This window comes from Mesoplodon densirostris, chromosome 6 (genome assembly GCF_025265405.1).
Source record: "Mesoplodon densirostris isolate mMesDen1 chromosome 6, mMesDen1 primary haplotype, whole genome shotgun sequence".
Classification (NCBI taxonomy): Eukaryota; Metazoa; Chordata; class Mammalia; order Artiodactyla; family Ziphiidae; genus Mesoplodon; species Mesoplodon densirostris.
This window is the reverse complement of record NC_082666.1, coordinates 101206362-101217711: the sequence shown is the minus strand read 5'-3', so window position 1 is coordinate 101217711 and position 11350 is coordinate 101206362.

Sequence of the window (11350 nt, the reverse complement as noted above, 5' to 3'; positions counted from 1 at the left end):
ACCTACAACAAGCAAACGTTGTAATCAAACTTGCTGTAATAAAAAATTAAAAATTAAATTAAAAACACGAACAAGAAGTAGTGAGACAAACTTGAGGGGCTTTCTCCTGGCACATTCCATTCTAAATTCCAATCTAGAACAGGCTTCCAATGAGGCTCTGTTGCCCTGGTAACCAGATTTGCTAAGGGAGAACTGCTGCCACCTTGTGGCCATTTCGCACAACAGCAGCTTTAATCCCAGCGATACTGGTCAGTGGATATTCCAAATCATTGCAGGCCTGTAAATGACACCTACCCTGAAAACAAATCCTGGGGTCATATATCGACCAAAAAGTTCAAAAGACGTCCATATTTCAAAACGACAGTTTCAAGAGGCATATTTCACGCACATTAGTGTTCTGCTTCTTTTGCTTTCTTTCTTTTTTGGTTAAAAAAAAACGGGAATGGAAAAAGGCAACCCTCAGAATGGGCGAAAACGTTCGCAAACGAATCAATGGACAAGGGTTTAATCTGCAATATATATAAACAACTCACGCAGCTTAATATTAATAAAACAAACAACCCAATACAAAAATGGGCAGAAGATCTAAATAGACGTTTCTTCAAAGAAGTCAAAGAGACGGCCAAGACGCACATGAAAAGCTGCTCAACACCACTAATTATTAGAGAAATGCAAATCAAAACGACAATGAGGTATCACCTCACACCTGTTAGAATCGGCAGCATCAGAAAATCTACAAACAACAAATTCTGGGGAGGGTGTGGACAAAAGGAACCCTCTTCCACTATTGGTGGGAAGGTCAATTGATACAGTCACTATGGAGAACAGTATGGAGTTTCCTTAAAGAAACTAGAAATAGAATTACCATAGGATCCAGCAATCCCACTTCTGGGCATATACACAGAGACAACCATAAATCAAAAACACACATTCACCACAATGTTCATTGCAGCACTATTTACAATAGCCAGGTAATGGAAGCAACCTAAATGCCCACAGACAGATGAATGGATAAAGATGTGGTACATACATAAAATGGGATATGACTCAGCCATGAAAAGGAATGAAACTGGGTTATTTGTAGAGAAGTCGGTGGATCTAGAGACTGTCATACAGAATGAAGTAAGTCAGAAAGAGCAAAACAAATATTCTGTATTAATGCATGTATGTGGAACCTAGATATATGGTACAGATGAACAGGTTTGCAGGGCAGAAATAGAGAAACAGAGGTAGAGAACAAACGTATGGACACCAAGTGGGGGAAGCCATTGGGTGTTGGTGGTCAGATGAGTTGGGAGATAGGTATTGACCTGTATATATGTATATGAATAAAATAGATAACTAATAATAACCTGCTGTATAGAAAAATAAATATAATTAAACTGCAAAATTTTTAGAAATGAAATTTAAAAATAAAACAGAAAAAAGTTCTTCCCTTCACACAGATGTATTTCTATGAATGAATTATTTCCATGCTTATATCAGTAAATACATAAAAGATGAATGAATTCTAACTTGACCCAAAAAAGAAAAAAAAATCCTGAACCCAGCAGTTATACAGAGGAAAACCCTATCAGGGCACTTGCTCCAGCGGTAAACAATTCTGAAATTGGTCAGAGGTGGGGAATCATCTCCCATACAACCAGCAGCCCGGCCCCCCCACGCAAGGAGCGTCCTCATTGCAAAGCTGGGGGACAGGGCCGAGGCCTCTGTGAGTAAACGTGAGCTGAGCCCAAGGCGAGCTCTGCGGAACTGTTCCCACCCTTCCCAGGTAAAACACCTGAATATGTACAAGGGCTTGAAAGCCTAGAGGAAGGGTCGTGGAGACACACCAGCGACAGCACTCATGCCAAATTGGTGCCCGCAGGCCAGCCAGGATAATCCTGGCCCCAGGTGCTCTTCTGGAAGCTTTCCATTTCCCTGCCTGAGATACCCCTCCTGTCCCGGCCCCCACTCCTTTTTTTCCTCCCTCACCTCAGCACGGAGAGAAATTCCAGCGGAAGTTATGGTGACACATCCTCTTCTTTACAGGTGGCAGCCTGGCAACTCCTGCAGAAAGTCCAGCAGAGCCCCACTCACACCGGGCCACCAACAAAGCCGTGGACCCTCACACCCTCCCACCAGCACAGCCCCGAGACTGCTGCCGGGGCAGAGAATATGGAGTCATGCACAGCTGCAGGGGCTATTGCTGCCTGGAGTGCTGTTTCTATTGACCTCAACCCAGGCACACCTGGGGAGGGCTTGCCGACAGGATCAGGCTGCCCAGGTCAGCTAATCCTCAGCCCTCAGGGAATCACATTGCAGAAAATGGACCTCGCTAAGACAGAATATTAGCCAAGGAAAAAAAGTACACAATGCCATTTGCAGCCCCGTAGATGAGTCTACAGGTAATCACGTGACTTGTAGTAAGTCAGAAAGTGAAAGACACATATCGTAGGATATCACTTATAGGTGTTACCTAAAAACGGATACCAGGGCAGATATTTCCACGGAGAAGGGCAATCACAGATTCATTAAACAAACTTATGGTTCACCAATGGAAAGGTGTGAGGATTGGATTCATTACAATATTGGGGTTAAGAGACATATACAAACACAGGTGAAATATATAATCACCAAAGACCTACGGAATGCCAAGAGAAGACTACTCAACATTCTGTCATAACGTACATGGGAAAAGGGTCCCAGGAAGAACAGACATATGTATATGTGTAAAAGAACCACATCTTGCACACCTACAACAAGCCAAACGTTGTAATCAAACTTGCTGTAATAAAAAAATTAAAAATTAAATTAAGAACATGAACAAGAAGTAGTGAGACAAACTTGAGGGGCTTTTTCCAGGCACATTCAATTCTAAATTCCAATCTAGAACAAGACTTCCATTGAGGCTCTGTTGCCATAGTAACCAGATTTGCTAAGGGAGAACTGCTGCCACCTTGTGGCCGTTTCACACAACATCAGCTTTAATTCCAGCGCTAATGGTCAGTGGATATTCCAAATCATTGCTGGCCTGTAAATGACACCTGCCCTGAAAACAAATCCTGGGGTCATATATAGACAAAAAAGTTCAAAAGACGTCCATATTTCAAAACGACAGTTTCAAGAGGCATATTTCACGCACATTAGTGTTCTGCTTCTTTTGCTTTCTTTCTTTTTTGGTTACAAAGACGGGAATGGAAAAAGGCAACCCTCAGAATGGGCCAAAACGTTCGCAAACGAATCAATGGACAATGGTTTAATCTCCAACATATATAAAAAGCTCACGCAGCTTAATATTAATAAAACAAACAACCCAATACAAAAAATGGGCAGAAGATCTAAATAGACGTTTCTTCAAAGAAGTCACAGAGACGGCCAAGACGCACATGAAAAGCTGCTCAACACCACTAATTATTAGAGAAATGCAAATCACAACGACAATGAGGTATCACCTCACACCTGTTAGAATCGGCATCATCAGAAAATCTACAAACAACAAATTCTGGGGAGGGTGTGGACAAAAGGAACCCTCTTCCACTATTAGTGGGAAGGTAAATTGATACAGTCACTATGGAGAACAGTATGGAGTTTCCTTAAAGAAACTAGAAATAGAATGACCATAGGATCCAGCAATCCCACTTCTGGGCATATACCCAGAGAAAACCATAAATCAAAAACACACATTCACCACAATGTTCATTGCAGCACTATTTACAATAGCCAGGTAATGGAAGCAACCTAAATGCCCACAGACAGACGAATGGATATAGATGTGGTACATATATAAAATGGGATATGACTCAACCATGAAAAGGAATGAAACTGGGTTATTTGTAGAGAAGTCGGTGGATCTAGACACTGTCATACAGAATGAAGTAAGTCAGAAAGAGCAAAACAAATATTCTGTATTAATGCATGTATGTGGAACCTAGATATATGGTACAGATGAACAGGTTTGCAGGTCAGAAATAGAGAAACAGAGGTAGAGAACAAACGTATGGACACCAAGTGGGGGTAGCCATGGGGTGTTGGTGGTCAGATGAGTTGGGAGATAGGTATTGACCTGTATATATGTATATGAATAAAATAGATAACTAATAATAACCTGCTGTATAGAAAAATGAATATAATTAAACTTCAAACTTTTTAGAAATAAAATTTAAAAATAAAACAGAAAAAAGTTCTTCCCTTCACACAGATGTATTTCTATGAATGAATTATTTCCATGCTAATATCAATAAATACATAAAAGATGAATAATTTCTAACTTGAACCAAAAAAGAAAAAAAAAAACAACCTGAACCCAGCAGTTATACAGAGGAAAACACTACCAGGGCACTTGCTCCAGCGTTAAGCAATCCTGAAATTGGTCAGAGGTGAGGAATCATCTCATATACAGCCAGCAGCCCGGCCCCCCATGAAAGGAGCGTCCTCATTGCACAGCTGGGGGACCGTGCCGAGGCCTCTGTGAGTAAACGTGAGCTGAGCCCCAGGCCAGCTGCTGCTGAACTGTTCCCACCCTTCCCAGGTAAAACACCTGAATATGTACAAGGGCTTGAACGCCTAGAGGAAGGGTCGTGGAACCACACCAGCGACAGCACGCAGGCCAACTTGGTGCCTGCAGGCCAGCCAGGATGGTCCTGGCCCCAGGCGCTCTTCTGGAAGCTTTCCATTTCCCTGTCGGAGATACCCCTCCTATCCCGGCCCACACTCCTTTTTTTTCCTTCCTCACCTAAGCCCGGAGTGAAATTCCAGCGGAAGTTATGGGTGACACATCTTCTTCTTTACAGGTGGAAGCCTGGCAACTCCTGCAGAAAGTCCAGCAGAGCCCCACTCACACCGGGCCAACAACAAAGCCGTGGACCCTCACACCCTCCCACCAGCACAGCCCCGAGACTGCTGACGTGGCAGAGAATATGGAGTCAGGCACAGCTGCAGGGGCTATTGCTGCCTGGAGTGCTGTTTCTATTGACTTGAACCCAGGCACACCTGGGGAGGGCTTGCCGGCAGGATCAGGCTGCCCAGGTCAGCTAATCCTCAGCCCTCAGGGAATCACATTGCAGAAAATGGACCTCGCTAAGACAGAATATTAGCCAAGGAAAAAAAGGGCACAATGCCATTTGCAGCCCCGTAGATGAGTCTACAGGTAATCATGTGACTTGTACTAATTCACAAAGTGAAAGACACATATCGTAGGATATCACTTATAGGTGTTACCTAAAAACGGATACCAGGGCAGATATTTCCACGGAGAAGGGCAATCACAGATTCATTAAACAAATTTATGGTTCACCAATGGAAAGGTGTGAGGATTGGATTCATTATGATATTGGGGTTAAGAGACATATACAAACACAGGTGAAATATATAATCACCAAAGACCTACGGAATGCCAAGAGAAGACTACTCAACATTCTGTCATAACGTACATGGGAAAAGGATCCCAGGAAGAACAGACATATGTATATGTGTAAAACAACCACATCTTTGGGCCTCCCTTGTGGCGCAAGTGGTTGAGAGTCCGCCTGCCGATGCAGGGGATACGGGTTCGTGCCCCGGTCTGGGAGGATCCCATATGCCGCGGAGCGGCTGGGCCCGTGAGGCATGGCCGCTGAGCCTGCGCGTCCGGAGCCTGCGCGTCCGGAGCCTGTGCTCCGCAACGGGGGAGGCCACAACAGTGAGAAGCCCGCATACCGCAAAAAAAAAAAAAAAAAAAAAAAAAAAAAACACATCTTGCACACCTACAACAAGCCAAACGTTGTAATCAAACTTGCTGTAATAAAAAATTAAAAATTAAATTAAAAACACGAACAAGAAGTAGTGAGACAATCTTGAGGGGCTTTCTCCTGGCACATTCCATTCTAAATTCCAATCTAGAACACGGCTTCCATTGAGGTTCTGTTGCCCTAGTAACCAGATTTGCTAAGGGAGAACTGCTGCCACCTTGTGGCCGCTTCACACAACAGCAGTTTTAATCCCAGCGCTACTGGTCAGTGGATATTCCAAATCATTGCAGGCCTGTAAATGACACCTGCCCTGAAAACAAATCCTGGGGTCATATATCGACCAAAATGTTCAAAAGACGTCCATATTTCAAAACGACAGTTTCAAGAGGCATATTTCATGCACATTAGTGTTCTGCTTCTTTTGCTTTCTTTCTTTTTTTGGTTAAAAAAAACGGGAATGGAAAAAGGCAACCCTCAGAATGGGCGAAAACTTTCGCAAACGAATCAATGGACAAAGGTTTAATCTTCAATATATATAAACAGCTCACGCAGCTTAATATTAATAAAACAAACAACCCAATACAAAAATGGGCAGAAGATCTAAATAGACGTTTCTTCAAAGAAGTCACAGAGACGGCCAAGACGCACATGAAAAGCTGCTCAACACCACTAATTATTAGAGAAATGCAAATCAAAACGACAATGAGGTATCACCTCACACCTGTTAGAATCGGCATCATCAGAAAATCTACAAACAGCAAATTCTGGGGAGGGTGTGGACAAAAGGAACCCTCTTCCACTATTGGTGGGAAGGTAAATTGATACAGTCCCTATGGAGAACAGTATGGAGTTTCCTTAAAGAAACTAGAAATAGAATTACCATAGGATCCAGCAATCCCACTTCTGGGCATATACCCAGAGAAAACCATAAATCAAAAACACACATTCACCACAATGTTCATTGCAGCACTATTTACAATAGCCAGGTAATGGAATCAACATAAATGCCCACAGACAGACGAATGGATAAAGATGTGGTACATATATAAAATGGGATATGACACAGCCATGAAAAGGAATGAAACTGGGTTATTTGTAGAGAAGTCGGTGGATCTAGAGACTGTCATACAGAATGAAGTAAGTCAGAAAGAGCAAAACAAATATTCTGTATTAATGCATGTATGTGGAACCTAGATATATGGTACAGATGAACAGGTTTGCAGGGCAGAAATAGAGAAACAGAGGTAGAGAACAAACATATGGACACCAAGTGGGGGAAGCCATGGGGTGTTGCTGGTCAGATGAGTTGGGAGATAGGTATTGACCTGTATATATGTATATGAATAAAATAGATAACTAATAATAACCTGCTGTATAGAAAAATAAATATAATTAAACTGCAAAATTTTTAGAAATGAAATTTAAAAATAAAACAGAAAAGAGTTCTTCCCCTCACACAGATGTATTTCTATGAATGAATTATTTCCATGCTTATATCAATAAATACATAAAAGATGAATAAATTCTAACTTGAACCAAAAAAGAAAAAAAAAAAACCTGAACCCAGCAGTTATACAGAGGAAAACCCTATCAGGGCACTTGCTCCAGCGGTAAACAATTCTGAAATTGGTCAGAGGTGGGGAATCATCTCCCATACAGCCAGCAGCCCGGCCCCCCCATGCAAGGCGCGTCCTCATTGCAAAGCTGGGGGACCGTGCCGAGGCCTCTGTGAGTAAACGTGAGCTGAGCCCCAGGCCAGCTGCTGCTGAACTGTTCCCACCCTTCCCAGGTAAAACACCTGAATATGTACAAGGGCTTGAAAGCCTAGAGGAAGGGCCGTGCAGCCACACCAGCGACAGCATGCAGGCCAACTTGGTGCCTGCAGGCCAGCCAGGATGGTCCTGGCCCCGGGCGCTCTTCTGGAAGCTTTCCATTTCCCTGCCTGATATACCCCTCCTGTCCCGGCCCCCACTCCTTTTTTTTCCTGCCTCACCTCAGCCCGGAGAGAAATTCCAGCGGAAGTTATGGGTGACACATCCTCTTCTTTACAGGTGGCAGCCTGGCAACTCCTGCAGAAAGTCCAGCAGAGCCCCACTCACACCGGGCAACCAACAAAGCCGTGGACCCTCACACACTCCCACAAGCACAGCCCTGAGACTGCTGACGGGGCAGAGTATATGGAGTCAGGCACAGCTGCAGGGGCTATTGCTGCCTGGAGTGCTGTTTCTGTTGACCTCAACCCAGGCACACCTGGGGAGGGCTTGCCGGCAGGGTCAGGCTGCCCAGGTCAGCTAATCCTCAGCCCTCAGGGAATCACATTGCAGAAAATGGACCTCTCTAAGACAGAATATTAGCCAAGGAAAAAAAGGGCACAATGTCATTTGCAGCACCGTAGATGAGTCTACAGGTAATCACATGACTTGTAGTAAGTCAGAAAGTGAAAGACACATATCGTAGGATATCACTTATAGGTGTTACCTAAAAACGGATACCAGGGCAGATATTTCCACGGAGAAGGGCAATCACAGATTCATTAAACAAACTTATGGTTCACCAATGGAAAGGTGTGAGGATTGGATTCATTACGATATTGGGGTTAAGAGACATATACAAACACAGGTGAAATATATAATCACCAAAGACCTACGGAATGCCAAGAGAAGACTACTCAACATTCTGTCATAACGTACATGGGAAAAGGGGCCCAGGAAGAACAGACATATGTATATGTGTAAAAGAACCACATCTTGCACACCTACAACAAGAAAAATGTTGTAATCAAACTTGCTGTAATAAAAAATTAAAAATTAAATTAAAAACACGAACAAGAAGTAGTGAGACAAACTTGAGGGGCTTTCTCCTGGCACATTCCATTCTAAATTCCAATCTAGAACATGGCTTCCATTGAGGCTCTGTTGCCCTGGTAACCAGATTTGCTAATGGAAAATTGCTGCCACCTGGTGGCCGTTTCACACAACATCAGATTTAATCCCAGCGCTAATGGTCAGTGGATATTCCAAATCATTGCTGGCCTGTAAATGACACCTGCCCTGAAAACAAATCCTGGGGTCATATATCGACCAAAAAGTTCAAAAGACGTCCATATTTCAAAACGACAGTTTCAAGAGGCATATTTCACGCACATTAGTGTTCTGCTTCTTTTGCTTTCTTTCTTTTTTGGTTAAAAAATACGGGAATGGAAAAAGGCAACCCTCAGAATGGGCCAAAACGTTCGCAAACGAATCAATGGACAATGGTTTAATCTCCAACATATATAAACAGCTTACGCAGCTTAATATTAATAAAACAAACAACCCAATACAAAAATGGGCAGAAGATCTAAATAGACGTTTCTTCAAAGAAGTCACAGAGATGGCCAAGACGCACATGAAAAGCTGCTCAACACCACTAATTATTAGAGAAATGCAAATCACAACGACAATGAGGTATCACCTCACACCTGTTAGAATCGGCATCATCAGAAAATCTACAAACAACAAATTCTGGGGAGGGTGTGGACAAAAGGAACCCTCTTCCACTATTAGTGGGAAGGTAAATTGATACAGTCACTATGGAGAACAGTATGGAGTTTCCTTAAAGAAACTAGAAATAGAATTACCATAGGATCCAGCAATCCCACTTCTGGGCATATACCCAAAGAAAACCATAAATCAAAAACACACATTCACCACAATGTTCATTGCAGCACTATTTACAATAGCCAGGTAATGGAAGCAACCTAAATGCCCACAGACAGACGAATGGATAAAGATGTGGTACATATATAAAATGGAATATGACTCAGCCATGAAAAGGAATGAAACTGGGTTATTTGTAGAGAAGTTGGTGGACCTAGAGACTGTCATACAGAATGAAGTAAGTCAGAAAGAGCAAAACAAATATTCTGTAGTAATGCATGTATGTGGAACCTAGATATATGGTACAGATGAACAGGTTTGCAGGGCAGAAATAGAGAAACAGAGGTAGAGAACAAACGTATGGACACCAAGTGGGGGAAGCCATGGGGTGTTGGTGGTCAGATGAGTTGGGAGATAGGTATTGACCTGTATATATGTATATGAATAAAATAGATAACTAATAATAACCTGCTGTATAGAAAAATAAATATAATTAAACTGCAAAATTTTTAGAAATGAAATTTAAAAATAAAACAGAAAAAAGTTCTTGCCTTCACACAGATGTATTTCTATGAATGAATTATTTCCATGCTTATATCAATAAATACATAAAAGATGAATAAATTCTAACTTGAACCAAAAAAGAAAAAAAAAATCCTGAACCCAGCAGTGATACAGAGGAAAACCCTATCAGGGCACTTGCTCCAGCGGTAAACAATTCTGAAATTGGTCAGAGGTGGGGAATCATCTCCCATACAGCCAGCAGCCCGGCCCCCCCACGCAAGGAGCGTCCTCATTGCAAAGCTGCGGGACCATGCCGAGCCCTCTGTGAGTAAACGTGAGCTGAGCCCCAGGCCAGCTGCTGCTGAACTGTTCCCACCCTTCCCAGGTAAAACACCTGAATATGTACAAGGGCTTGAAAGCCTAGAGGAAGGGCCGTGGAGCCACACCAGCGACAGCACGCAGGCAAACTTGGTGCCTGCAGGCCAGCCAGGATGGTCCTGGACCCGGGCGCTCTTCTGGAAGCTTTCCATTTCCCTGCCTGAGATACCACTCCTGTCCCGGCCCCCACTCCTTTTTTTCCTTCCTCACCTCAGCACGGAGAGAAATTCCAGTGGAAGTTATGGGTGACACATCCTCTTCTTTACAGGTGGCAGCCTGGCAACTCCTGCAGAAAGTCCAGCAGAGCCCCACTCACACCGGGCCACCAACAAAGCCGTAGACCCTCACACCCTCCCACCAGCACAGCCCCGAGACGGCTGACGGGGCAGACAATATGGAGTCAGGCACAGCTGCAGGGGCTATTGCTGCCTGGAGTGCTGTTTCTATCGACCTCAACCCACGCACACCTGGGGAGGGCTTGCCGGCAGGGTCAGGCTGCCCAGGTCAGCTAATCCTCAGCCCTCAGGGAATCACATTGCAGAAAGTGGACCTCACTAAGACAGAATATTAGCCAAGGAAAAAAAGGGCACAATGCCATTTGCAGCCCCGTAGATGAGTCTACAGGTAAGCACGTGACTTGTAGTAAGTCAGAAAGTGAAAGACACATATCGTAGGATATCACTTATAGGTGTTACCTAAAAACGGATACCAGGGCAGATATTTCCACGGAGAAGGGCAATCACAGATTCATTAAACAAACTTATGGTTCACCAATGGAAAGGTGTGAGGATTGGATTCATTACGATATTGGGGTTAAGAGACATATACAAACACAGGTGAAATATATAATCACCAAAGACCTACGGAATGCCAAGAGAAGACTACTCAACATTCTGTCATAACGTACATGGGAAAAGGGTCCCAGGAAGAACAGACATATGTATATGTGTAACAGAACCACATCTTGCACACCTACAACAAGCAAACGTTGTAATCAAACTTGCTGTAATAAAAAATTAAAAATTAAATTAAAAACACGAACAAGAAGTAGTGAGACAAACTTGAGGGGCTTTCTCCTGGCACATTCCATTCTAAATTCCAATCTAGAACAGGCTTCCATTG